The following is a 13,664-nucleotide window of genomic DNA, read 5'->3' as shown; positions in this document are numbered from 1 at the left end:
AATAAAGAGACCCTGTTCAAAGACCGTTATGTTTAAAAAATACCCAAACCCGTAGCTGTGGAGTCAATTCCAACTCATAGGGACCCTACAGGACAGAGTAGAACTGCCCCATAGAGTTTCCAAGGAGCACCTGGTGGATTCAATCTGCTGACTTTTTGGTTAGCAGCTGTAGCACTTAATTACTATGCCGCCAGGGTTTCCAAAGCCTCCAACACCCGGTATTCCCAGGCGGTCTCCCATCCAAGTACTGACCAGGCCCAACCCTGCTTAGCTTCCGAGATCAGACGAGGTCAGGCACGTTCAGGGTGGTATGGTCATAGACAATTATGTTTAGATGGAGGCAAAGATTGGAGTTATGCATCTACAAGTGAATGAATACCAAGGATTTCCAGGAACCATCAGAAACTACAAGAGAGGGATGGGGACAGATTCTTTCCTAGAACCTCAGCAGCAGCATGGCCCTGAAAACATCTTGAACGCAACTTGTAGTCTCCAGAACTATGAGACAATAAAGTTCTATTAATTCAAGCCAGCCAATTTTGTGTTATTTTGTTATGGCAGTTCCAGAAAACCGATACAGACTTGATATTACAAGAGGGAAGGACTGTACTGTGTCTTAGATGACGAAGTAGAAAGGAAGAGTTGGGGAAGGGTTATTCTAAGCAGAAGAAATAGTCCTAGTGACAGCACAAAGTGGAGAATATTGAAGAGTGTTGTAGCTGCAGGGCACTACAAGTGAGCATACCTCTATTGCTGGAGCCTAGACTGTGGGGTAGAGAATGACTAAAGACCAGGTTAGTGAGAAAGGTGGAGATCATATCTACAGGGGGCTTGGGGGCTTGTTAATGAGACAGGGCTTCATATTGTGGTGGACATGGAAGTCCATCCAAACAGAGGGGTTCCATGGTCAGATGTGCATTCCAGAAACATAAATCAGAGGTGTGTTAATGCATAATTAGCACAATGGCTGGCAAATAGTTAACACTTCATGAATGTGAGTTATTACCTTGTTATTGTAATCATCAGACAAAAGGAAGAAAGTATAATATCAAATAATACAAAAAGGCCTAGTAAAATAAGCAATGTTTAAGAGCTCACTGTCTTTAGCAATCTGGCAGTCATAGTGACCTGACAGAGTACTTCTGGCAGAGTGCACTGAGCAGCACCTGGGAGATGAGAAAACTGGACAGAGAATAGAAAACCTTTCGAGAAATTAGCATGAGAAAAGTTGACAAGAGACTAGGAAGCAGCTAGAAAGGGAACTTAGGGCCAGTAAAATTATTTGTTTTTTTTTTTTGTTGTTGTTCTCGCACCTTGGATGGGGACCATGTGGCAATGGTGAAGTCTGCGTGCTTCTCAGCCGTCCTGCCTCTCCCAACTTTGTGGTCCTTGCCTACCTGAGATCACTGTGACATTCACGACTTTTCCTGGTGTCTATACACCTTAGTGGTAATAAAAAAATAATACACCTTAGTGGTTGAGAGCTATGGCTGCTAACCAAAGCTATGCTGCTAACCAAAAGGTTGGCAGTGTGAATCCACCAGGTGCTTCTTGAAAATCCTATGGGGCAGTTCTACTCTGTCCTATAGGGCTGGTATGAGTCAGAATCAACTCAACGGCAAGGGGTTTGGTTTTTTTTATACACCTTCCAGAATTTTTTTTTTTTTTTCCAGAAGCAACACTTTCACCAGGGCCATTGAAAAGTCTTGTTTAAATGGCTAGTCAACAGAAAAGATATAAGAAATCAATTAAATGATGGATCCTGCTCCCCACCCCACCCCCAATTCCTCATAATCTCTCTGGCCTCGTGCTGGATTCTTAGCAACCCTTTTCTTTCTCAAGCTGTGACCCAGTTAATTGAGCTTCTGGGTATACAAAGGAAGTGGATGGACTCGTTCAGAAAAGGTCTGATGTGAAGAGCCTGAAGAAAGTTCCGAAGCCATTTATAAGAGAGTTGTTCTAAGGGTGACCAAATAGAGAGGTATCTGAGGCTAAGAGGGATCTAATTCCTCTCCCTGGAGAATGACTGACTCTGCCGCCATCTGCTCCGAATTGGCCACTCCAAAGTTTGCCTCAGCCCTATTTGAAGTCTTCATTCTCTAAAGAGATTTCCAAGGGTTTTAGAAGCTCTAATATCAAAGGAATTAAGCCTTCAAACCTTTTCTTCTCTCTTTATGTTGTAGTTTTGTTTTTATCTTTCTTTTTAAAGAAGACTGTCAATTGATAATTAGTAAAAGCTAACCCTTGATCGTCTCCACTGCCATAAGTTCTTTAAATAATTTCATCTTCTTTATTTCCTGGGTTTTATTTTCTAAAATTATCTCCCTTAAATATGTAAGTGATTTCTTTGCCCTCTTGTTGGTCATATTGTGATTTTTTTTTTGACAAAATAACTGTTCAACCTGTTAAAAACAGCATAGCAGTAGAACTCAGGACCACTGTACTGGGTTAAATAATATCCCTCCAAAAAAATCGTGTCCACCTACAACCTGTGAATGCGACAGTATTTGGAAAGAGGGTCTTTGCAGAGGTAATCAAATTAAGGTGAGGCCATACTGGATTAGAATGGATCCTAAATCTGATATGACTGAAAGGAAAGAAAGGATCTTTCTCCATTCTGGTTTCCTGTAAGTAGAGGACAATTTGGACACAAAGGCACACAGGGGTGGCATCCATGTAAAATAAGAGGTAGAGACTGGGTAGAATGCCAAGTGAAGAGGCAAGCACTGATTGAAGCTGTGCTGCCAGAGGCCAAAGAACACCAAGGATTGTTAGCAACCGTCAGAAGCTAGAAGAATTAAGAAAAGATTCTTGTCTAGAGCCTTTGGAGGGCGCATGTTCTTGTTGGCACCTTGATTTCAGACTTCTAGTCTCCAGAACTGTAAAAGAATAAATTTCTGCTGTTCTAAGGCCTCCACTTCATGTTACTTTGTTCTGGCAACCCGAGAAAACTAATATAATCATATGTGTAAATTCTTCTATTCCAAGGTTGTCCAGGTCTAGGCAGTGCTCATAATTTCAATTATCCATCTCTTCCTGTTTTAGGAAGATGACATGACCTAGACTTTAGAAACATCATAGATCCTGATAAAAAAGGAAATTTATAGAAGCTTTTTCTCTTTTTTTAATTACAATAATGTGTTCTTTTAAACTCTGCTAATTCTTAATTCTTAAAAGACAGGCCTGACAATCTCCTTCTGAAAGGTTACAGTCTTGAAAACCCTATGGAGTAAATCTACTCTGCACACATCAATTCAGTGGAGTCAACTCGATGGCGACCAACAACAACAACAGCATCTCTTTATTGTCTGTAAACTAATCCCAAAGCTTCTGACAAAACAAAAGTCTCTTACTACCAGCTACTGACATACTTTTCTAGCTTCCTCTTTTTAGGTTTCTAAACCTGTGTTCCATGCTACAGCCATACATATTTTTCATGAATTTGCATAATGCAAGTCCCTCTCCCAGGAGTCCTGGTGGCACAGGGGTTAAGAACTTGTCTCCTAACCAAAAGGTCAGCTGTTCGAATCTACCAACCGCTCTTTGGTAACTCTATGGGGGCAGTTCTACTCTTTCTTATAGGGTCATTATGAGTCAGAATTGACTGGACAGCAAATGGTTTTTTAGTCTTTCTGCCTAGATGTTCCCACTTCCATACTCAACCCTAAGTGAAAAACACTTCTGATCATTTATATCTAATTCAAATATCATTTCTTCCATAAAATTTGGCCCTTCTTTCATGTAGAAATCCCATAGTGCTTTATGTGTTCTTGTATGTATGTGTTCACCTGTACCACAGATCTTATTACATTAATTGACTAGGTTCACTCACTGTAGGCATCTTACATTCATCTCTGATTTGAAATGTCTAGCTCAGTTACTAGTAAGTAGTGGTTATGTAATAAATAAAATGTTTACACCCCCAAAATAAATCACTGATATGATTTCCAAATTTTCCATGGTTATTTAAAATTTAATATTTGCCAATTATTCCGTGATCGTTTTACAGTGCTAACATCCTCCCTCCCCCGAATAGGGGCTTTAATGCTTTAAGTCTTTGATTCCTATTAGTAACTTCCCACTGCCTTCAGAGAAATCAGAATATGAGTTGTTAGGTTTCGGGATCTTGGTGAGTTAGATGCTCCTAAATTCAAAAATATATATATAAAAAAAAGAGTGCTTATATGTCTCATTTTGTTCTTGCTAATTATGGGAAGAATCAAGGGATATATAAGTAGCTCGATAAAAGCCAAGCAGTGATCTCAATCAGTTCCAAGACTGGAATGTAGGTCTATTGATCAACATTCCTAGAATTACTGAAAATAAAATTAGATTAAGAATCAAAGAACTGAGGTTTGATGTTGGCTCTCCTACCAATAATCTGGGTGATTCAAATGAAGGCCCTTACCCTCTCTGAGTTTTGGTTGCTTCATTTACACAATGAATAAAATCACACCTATATTATAAAGATGTTGTGAGGATCAACTGTGATAAAAGAGAGGCAAGAAAGATCTTGTAAATCACCTCAGAAAAATGTTAGCATAATATTACAAAATTAATTGTAGTTTGTGGCCTATAAATGCTGCTCTAGAGCATATCTCTGGTTGAGATCTTCCTGGTCTTCTGCCTCCATGATGGGAGACTTTTCTCATGGAATAACTATTGGCAGCTTGTTAGCAATATGCTTTGATGTTCCTCCCGTTGCATCATGAACCACTCAAAAGAGTGATACTTTAATGACTGGATTTCAGGCATTTTAGAGTTGCAGGGGGAGACCTGGAGTGCAGTGGTGGAGTTCTTTGTAGGGAGCTTCTTCATGATGGCCTCATATCATCCCAACAAACAGTCACCCTCTCTAGTGTATATTTTTTTATATGGTACAAAAGGTTAATGCTCTTGGCTGCTAATTGAAAGGTTGAAGGTTTGAGTTCACCCAGAGGTGCCTTGGAATGAAGGCCTGGTGATCTACTTCCAAAAAATTAGTGATTGAAAATCCAATGGTGCACAGCTCTACTCTTACACACATGGGGTCACCACCATGAGTCAGAATCAACTCGGAAGCAACTGGTCATGGTTATGCCATACACTGTACCCTCCCTCCAACCCTCTATTTCAGCCGTTAGATTGCTCAACTTTAACTTTAGTCTCTCTGTGGCCGACATATATTTGTACAAAGATGGCAGCAAGTCTATGGTTCATCTGTCTTTAGAGCTTTCTCTATTCTATATTGAAAGGGGTTAAGGGGGATTCTTGGTAGGGATGATTAAAAATCTCCATGACCAAAACCTAGCTTCTGCCTCAACCTGTAAAACCCACAACTGTTCTATACCTAGTGGGTATAGAAGAAAGAGGGCCTCCTACAGGAACATCATAGCCATTTGCCTTAGCACTCACTGGGCTGAGCTGACGAACCTCTCAATACTCTGCAGGCTACAACTTTTACTCACCCTTAGCCCAGATCGCTAATATTGTCAAACATATATATGTTATGCGCCTGTGTGTGCTGGTTATTAGGTAAAGCTTCCAGAGACATTGCCTGATGGATAGAGATATTGCCTGGTGAATACCTTGTTATATTCTTATTAATGAGATGCCCAAAGCTCAGATTAACTCCCTAAGACTTTGAAGACTGCCTCAACAGACTTTTCTGAAAATCAAAGTATTACAACCACTGGGTACCCTTTAGCTACTCATTTTGAAATTTGGATATAAAAATGATCCCATTCGTTGCTCTGTTTTATTTCCCCTCATGGCTCTATTATCACCAAGGGACGCATAGATTTATCCTGCTTAATATATTGCATTGTTTTCCATAGGTCTAGAGATAAACGGATTTGGAAGCAGAATGGAATTGGATTTTTCTCCTTCTTTTGATAACTTAGTAGGAATTCCAAAATTATTACTTAGGAGATTTCCCTCACTGTGAATAGATTATTGTCCATGTTACATTTTAATTTCTCTTGGCTATATATATTGGATATCAATATTTACATATATGTTTGTAAATATAACTAAGGTTACACTGTGTTCACTCTCTCTGATGTCTGAAGAAAAAGAGGTGAACAAGTTTCTGTTAATTAAAAGTGTGTGCTGGAGAGAGGGAGATTCTTGTGGGCAACTCTTTGGGTTGTTAATTTTGTGGTAAGTAAGCTGTGCCCTGTAGCACTTCTTGTCAGATTCACTATCACTTTGGACATTTAAATGCTAGTTACCTTAGTTTTTAAAATTATCGTATATGACTTTTCTGTGCATGGTGCCCTGGACATTATAAGCCATCATTAAGCTTGTGTTAATGAAGATATTGTGGCTCCTATTTCAGAATGAACGGTAGGCTGCATACTTCAAGCAGAATTACAAAGACCTGAGTGAGAGAGTTTTCCAATCTGCTGGGTTATTAGAGGAAGTCACTACAGAATGAGGAAACGGAGGGACTGGGAACCGGTTTGTGACAAGGCAGGGAAGTAAGTCAGAAGAGGGCATGCGGAGGCCCTAAAGGAGCTACAGAAAGTTAGACATGTTAGGTTCTAGTTAAGATGGTTGGGCACATAATGACAGTGAATTGGTCTGAAACCTAGATGGCACAGCAAAACGTATTTACACAAATTTGCCTTCTTGATAATGAATTTTAACAGATTCCCCTCCCCCCCACTGTGTGTGTGTGTGTGTGTGCTTCATGACATTCAATAGATTAGTTTTATTGACTTTTACTTTGTGATTTCCAGGTAATTGCACAATAGTTGAATTTTTCAATCTTGTTGCTACATTATATGTTAATAAAAGCCAATAGCAAACATTTAAAAAGTTTTCCTAGATTAGGCCCCTCCAAGAATCAATAATCTCATTGACACGGTTCAAAAAGCTATCAATTCTATGAGGACTACTAATGGCTGCAGAAAGCATGCATGTAAACACCACCAGAAAAATCAATGTTCTCTCTAAGTCATCGATAATTCTTGATGGCAATTGGAATTATGAAAAACGTAACTTAAGCATTTAAAAAGGATCTGTTTCGAGCTAGCTTTTTGTCCAGGACAAGGTTTGGCCTTGTTAATCTAATAACTTATGCAAAAACAGTACCTTATGGTTTCTAAGACATAGTGTCACATACATCACTTGTTTGACAGAGCAACACCGTGAGGTGGACATAACCTCCTTGTTATGAAGTCTCAGAAACAATAAGCCTGAGAGACGTGGTGCTTTGACCAAGTCACTCATGGAAGAGTTGGGGGTAAAGTATACATCTTCTGACTTCTGTTCATTCCTCCTCGGTAGTGATGGGTGCCCAACCTACTCCAATAGCAAATGTTAATAAAGTGATTATTTTTTACTAATCAATTACCAGTAGACTCTCAATAAGCAGTCTGTTAGTTTGTTGTAGTGTGATGGCTTGCGTGCAGCTATGATGATGGTATTCCAGCAGGGTCACCCATGATGGACAAATTTCAGCAGAGCTTTCAGGCTAAGGCAGGCTAAGAAGAAAGGCATAGTCATCTACTTCTGATAATTAGCCACTGAAGACCCTATGGATTGCAGAATATTGTCCGGGACTTAGACTCATTTACTTTGGACATGTCATTGGGAAGGATCAATTGTTGGAGATGTACATTATGCTTGATAAAATGGAGTGCAGTGAAGGCTAGAGAAATCCTCAATGAGATGAATTGACACAATGGCCACAACAATGAACTCAAACATACCACCAATAATGAAGATGGCACAGTTCCAAACAAAGCTTCGTTCTGTCATGCATGGAGTCTCCACGGTGGGAGCCAACTCGACAGCAACTAACAACAATGGCATAGATGAACATCACCAAATATCCAGGGAAAACTGAAAACTAGTAACGAATCCAGAAGGGTCAACTACACAGTGGACCTTACCTAGGTTTATGGAATTATCACAAAATAGTATTATTCATTGAAGGGTAAGAACTATACCTTTTTCATGACTTCAGCATTCTCAATAGTTACGGGAGTATCTCTACTCTCTCAAGTGGGTGGTATTTGGTCTTCTCATACTTCATCATTTCAGATGGAGATAATGACCAACAGCTCTTTCTAGTCAAGATCACCAGCTCCCAGCCCCAGCACTGCCTCTTAGAGCCATGAAAAAATCTTGCATTATCTAGCGTTGTAACTTCTTTTTCTGTGGCTAGCTCTGTCCTTGGTTGACTATTACTTTAATATACATTTTTTAATTAAAAAATGTTTACAAATAAAATGAAACCTTACCCTCAAAGAAATATAATTAATATAAAAAGGAAATAATCCTGGGAACTCCTCAATGTGGTAATGAATTCTACATTCTTCAACCAAATTTAAATTTTAATTATAGGTAATTGTTCTTTTTTTAATGAAGTACTTTTGACATAATTCTCCATTATTATATAATTAGATAATTAACTCCATTAATCACCTTACAACTTATTTTTCTCTGTATTTTCTTTAAATATTTATATACTATGCCCATTTTTACAGCCACAAAGCTCACTGTAATCAGAATTGCGAGAAAAGAAAGCAGTAGAAAAACTTGTTAAAGGATAGCCACTGCTTTTCGCCTGAGTCTATCTACCATACTGTTTGATTTGCCAGAATACTAAATATTTGCCAGATACTTTATCCTCAAACCTATAACACTCAACATTTCACTGAACAGAACACATTACTGAACACCTACTATGTGCAATTTTCAGGCCTGGATTCAGAGGAAAGGGTTGGATAAGTGGTGACAAAAGCATAGCCTTTGGCCTGAGGGAACTCAAAATTTACTGACAGAAGACCCATGAAGGAAATTCATTACTCTTTCTCTTAAGGAGCTCACTATGGAAAACAGGAAGTCAACTGTAATATCTGTCACAGATATAAGACACTACTAGTTTGCGTAGTCAAAGAGGAGTTGTTCTGGCTGCATCCAATCTTTGTCTGGTGACCTTGACCCAGTTATATTTTAAAAGCAGAATTGACACTGGGTCCTTGCAGGTCTGTAATAGACAGCTTATGTCCTTGCTTCCATCCTTGCTAATCAGTTGATATGAAATACTCACTTTCCATATTTGCAAATGACCAAAAAATTATCTCTAAACTGCATTTATCTTGCCCAGGGATAGTTATCTAACCCAGCCCTGTATCTACCAGCTATATAATTTGAACAAGTTATTTAACCTCTCTGTGCCTCAGTTTTCTCATCTGTGAGATGGAATATTCATAGAGTTGTGAGAATTTTAAAAGTTAATAAATGTAAATCACTTAGAACAGTGACTGATGCATAGTAAAGACACAAAATGATAGCTATTATTTTTATTTAATTTTTATTTTTCTATTCTCATTGGTTAGAAATGCAGTTTTCCCTTAAATGAAAAAGGATTCTGCTGATACCTTCTTTCCTATCTAAAAATCTTACCTAAACATACATGAATGGTGTTCATGGTAGTGGTGAGGGGTGAATGTGTGTGTGTGTACCTGTGTGTGTTTGTTATACTCCTCGTTTTAGGAGCAAAAAAAGGACAGTGAAATTGACCATTGCCTGGAAGTGCTTTCTCCGTTGTTGCTGTTGTTAGGTGCCTTAGAGTTGGTTCATAGCAACCCTATGTACAACAGAACAAAACACTGCCTGGTACCACACCATCCTCACAATCATTGCTGTGTATGAGCTCACCATTGCAGCTACTGTGCCAGACCATCTCATTGAGGGTCTTCCTCTTTTGCACTGACCCTCTGCTTTACCAGGCATGATGTCCTTCTCTAGAGAGTGGTCCCCCCGATAACACGTCCAAAGTACATAAGATAAACTCTTGTCATCATTGCTTCTAAGTAGCATTCTGACTGTACATCTTCCAATGCAGATCTTTTGTTCTTCTGGAAGTCCATGGTATATGCAATATTCCTCACCAACACTGTAATTCAAAGGCATCAATTCCTCTTCAGTCTTCCTTATTCATTGTGCAGCTTTCGCAAGCGTATGAAGTGATTGAAGATACCATGGCTTGGGACAGGTACACCTTAGTAGTCAAGGTGACATCTTTGCTTTTGAACACTTTAAAAAGGTCTTTTGCAGCAGATTTGTCCAATGCAACACTCATTGACTTTTTTGACTGCTGATTCTATGGGCATTGATTGTGAATCCAAGTAAAATGAAATCCTTGACAATTTTAATATTTTCTCCATTTATCATGATGTTGCTTATTGGTCCAGCTGTGAAGATTTTTGTTTTCTTTATGTTGAGATGTAATCCATATTGAAGGCTATAGTCTTTGATATACATCAGTAAGTGCTTCAAGTCCTCTTCACTTTCAGCAAGCAAGGTTGTGTCATCTGCATATCGAAGATTGTTAATGAGTCTTCTTCCAATCCTGATGCCACATTCTTCTTCATATAGTCCAGCTGCTTGGATTATTTGCTTAACATACAGATTGAATAAGTATGGTGAAAGGGTACAACCCTGACATGCACTTTTCCTGATTTCAAACCACGTAGTATCCCCATGTTCTGTTCAAATGACTGCCTGTTTGTCTAGTACAGGTTTTAGGATCCCCATGTTCTGTTCAAATGACTGCCTGTTTGTCTAGTACAGGTTCTGCATGAACACTATTAAGTATTCTGGAATTCCTATTCTTCACAATAATCCATAATTTGTTATGATCCAAACAGTCAAATGCCTTTGTACAGTCAATAAAACACTTCGTTATTCTCTGCTTTCAGCCAAGACTCATCTGAGATCAGCAGTGATACCCCTCATACATCTTCTTCTGAATCCATCTTAAATTTCTGGCAGTTCCCTGTCAATGTACTGCTGCATCCATTTTTTTTTTTTTTAATTATCTTCAGCAAAATTTTACTTCCCTGTGATATTACTATTATTGTTCGATAATTTCTGCATCCTGTTGGATCATCTTTCTTTGGAATGGACACAAGTGTGGGTTTATTTAATCATTCTTATTTAGTGGTTGCATTCTGTGGGCACTGCACTAGTGAACAAACTGATGACTAGAGCAGCAGTCTTACAAAAAATAAAATTAGTGGTTACATTCTGTGGGCACTGTACTAGTGAACAACCTCAGGACTAGACCAGCAGCCTTACAAAAAATAAAATAAATATGAAAAACAAAAACAAGAAAACAGTAAAGCAACCTTCCTTATTGTTGACTCAAGTCATAACCCTGTTGCTGTCAAGTCATTTCAGACTCGTAATGACCCTATAGGACAGATCAGAACTTCTCCATAGGGTTTCCTAGGGTGTGATCAGATAGCCAGGTCTTTTCTCTGGAGAAGTGGCTGGTGGGTTCAAATTGCCAACCTTTTGTTTAGCGACCAAGCACTTAACCACTGCATCACCAGGGCTCCTTAGACTGCTGACTTACGGGAACTGTATTGTGTTCCTGTTTCTATACTACTTGCATGTGATTACCCTGGATCCTGTACAACTGATCTGTTGTCATTGGGGAAAACAATGTAAACTGTGGAAAGCCACCCAAAACCCAGGTATTGAAACTCTCTGTTTTTGGTTGAGGTGTTTTCTCTGGAAAAAAAAGTTCTGAAAGAAAGCCTCAGGAATCTCAACGTTGGTGGAAATACGGCATGGGTAAGTATTACGGTAACAATTACTTTCCCTTGGAAATGTTCCAGAATCATATTTTTCTGTTCTGTAGTTAATAAAAGGAAGAGAAAATATCATATGCTAAAAGGCATACCATAATGAACACCAGCAAAGTGTACCACAAGTTTCACACTAGGGATCCATGATGTGGACTCAAGATAGATGGCTCATGGACTGTGGTGAATGCCAGGATTCATTATGAAAATGGATGTTGTCACAGGTCAGCTCTGTCTACACACCACTGGGAACTACTCTTTGCACAAAAAGATACAGCAAATAGCAAATGACAGATGGAAGTGAATATTTCACTGCAATACTGGAAAGGCAAGGATAGAAACTGAGAAAAAGAATTTATTTTTTCTGTGTTCTTGCATATCTTGTCTCTGAACAAACTGAAAATTATTCCACATTGAGGTTTACATAGTCTGCTCTTTTTTCTTCAAGTGTCTAGCTCACTGATCATGCTCAGCAAAGAATCGTTAATTTGTTGATTGGGCATGGGTGGGAACTAAGGTGAGATGCTAATATTTAATCCAAGAAGAGTATGTTGTGAGTGCTTTAGAAGGTGCTACATACACATTAGAGCCTTGATGCTACAGTGGTTAAGAGCTCAACAGTTGTGATGGTTAAGACTGTGCATCAATTTGGCTGAGCCATGATTTTCAGTGTTGTGATGTTGAGATCACCCCCATGATGGGATGTGCTGTGAGTAGCCTATCAGACAAAAAGGAATTTCCTTGGGCATGTGGCCTGCATCAAATATATAAGTGGACATTCTGGTTTTTGCTCGCTCTGGATCCTGCAGCTGTCTCCTGTTTGTCTGACCTCTGGTTCTTGGAACTTGAGCTAGCAGCTTACCTGCGAGCTTGCCTGCCAGTCTTGGCATTCATTGATCTCAGCAGCCTGTGAGCAACAGCCCTGCTCTCTGACCTGCCAGTCTTGGGTTTACCAGCTCCTGTGTATATGTAAATCAGGAGAAGCCTCCAGCATGACCCGCAGACTTGAGACATTCCAGTCTCTACAACTGCATGAGCCATTTCCTTGACATAAATCTCTCTCTCTATATATTTTTATGTTTTACTGGTTTTGCTTCTCTACAGAGCCCAGCCTAAGACATCTGCTAATGAAAATGTCAGCAGTCCAAATCCACCAGCTGTATAGGCAGTTCTACTCTGGAAGCCCGATAGGCAGTTCTACTCTGTCCTATAGGGTTGCTATGAATCAGAATCCACAGGATGGCAATGGGTTTGTTTGTTTGTTTGTTTTGGTTTACATACGCATTATCTCATTTAATCTTCACAATCATTCTCTAAGGCCATTATTATCAATTCCAATGTACAGATGTGAAAACCAAAGTACAAATGAGCCAAATAATTTTTTTCCATAATCAAAACCACATTTCTATCTTTGCTTCTTCTATCATTGCACATTTACTGAAGGAAATCAGGTTAATGGAACAAAACAACACTTTCCCGAGTTTATTATTTCTTTCCTAGCTAATCACTAATATTAGGACATAGGACCTAATTAAATTCCCTCTTTGAAAATGTCTTCCAGGAATATAGGCTCCTTCAATATTTCTCCCTCTGTGGTCAAGTCACGTGTTACTAAGAAATCTATTGGCTTGATATTAAACTAGCTGGGTCATAAGCCCTATATATTTTGCATAAACTTATTCATTAAGATAGCAGAATATTTTCAGGATTTAAAAGAAAGAAGAGCTACAATCGGACTTGAGAGTCAAAAGCTTAGGAAAACATCGACAGACAAAAACATACAAACAGTTTAAAGTATTCTGCCAGGAAATAGCTTAACCAAAAACGAATGGACCTTTAAATTCAGATGCTATACATGCTAAATTATGTTAAATTAGCTTCAGTGATACCAACAGATGTCCACGCACTTAAGCTGATACTCTTTTCTTACACTTTGATGACCTTGAAGACTTTTGGGTAGATGGGGAAAAATGGGAGTGGTTGCTGATTAAAAGCAGCCATTTTTAAATCTCTCAGGTGATTGAATGCAGAGCTGTTGAGAGAAATTGGGGCAACAAAAGATAGATGCCACCCTGT

The 13,664-nt window shown here is 39.0% G+C and overlaps 1 non-coding gene across 1 annotated transcript; it reads right to left on the bottom strand.

Moving 5' to 3' along the window:
• Window positions 1-203: 203 nt before the first annotated feature.
• On the bottom strand, window positions 204-322 carry LOC126087588 (5S ribosomal RNA). Its single transcript, XR_007519773.1, has one exon. It is a non-coding gene; the product is annotated as a 5S ribosomal RNA (ribosomal RNA).
• Window positions 323-13,664: the final 13,342 nt, after the last annotated feature.

The sequence above is a fragment of the Elephas maximus genome, chromosome 12 (assembly GCF_024166365.1).
Source record: "Elephas maximus indicus isolate mEleMax1 chromosome 12, mEleMax1 primary haplotype, whole genome shotgun sequence".
Taxonomy (NCBI): domain Eukaryota; kingdom Metazoa; phylum Chordata; class Mammalia; order Proboscidea; family Elephantidae; genus Elephas; species Elephas maximus.
Note: the sequence above shows the minus strand (reverse complement) of the source record. Positions and strands in the feature narration are given on the sequence as shown.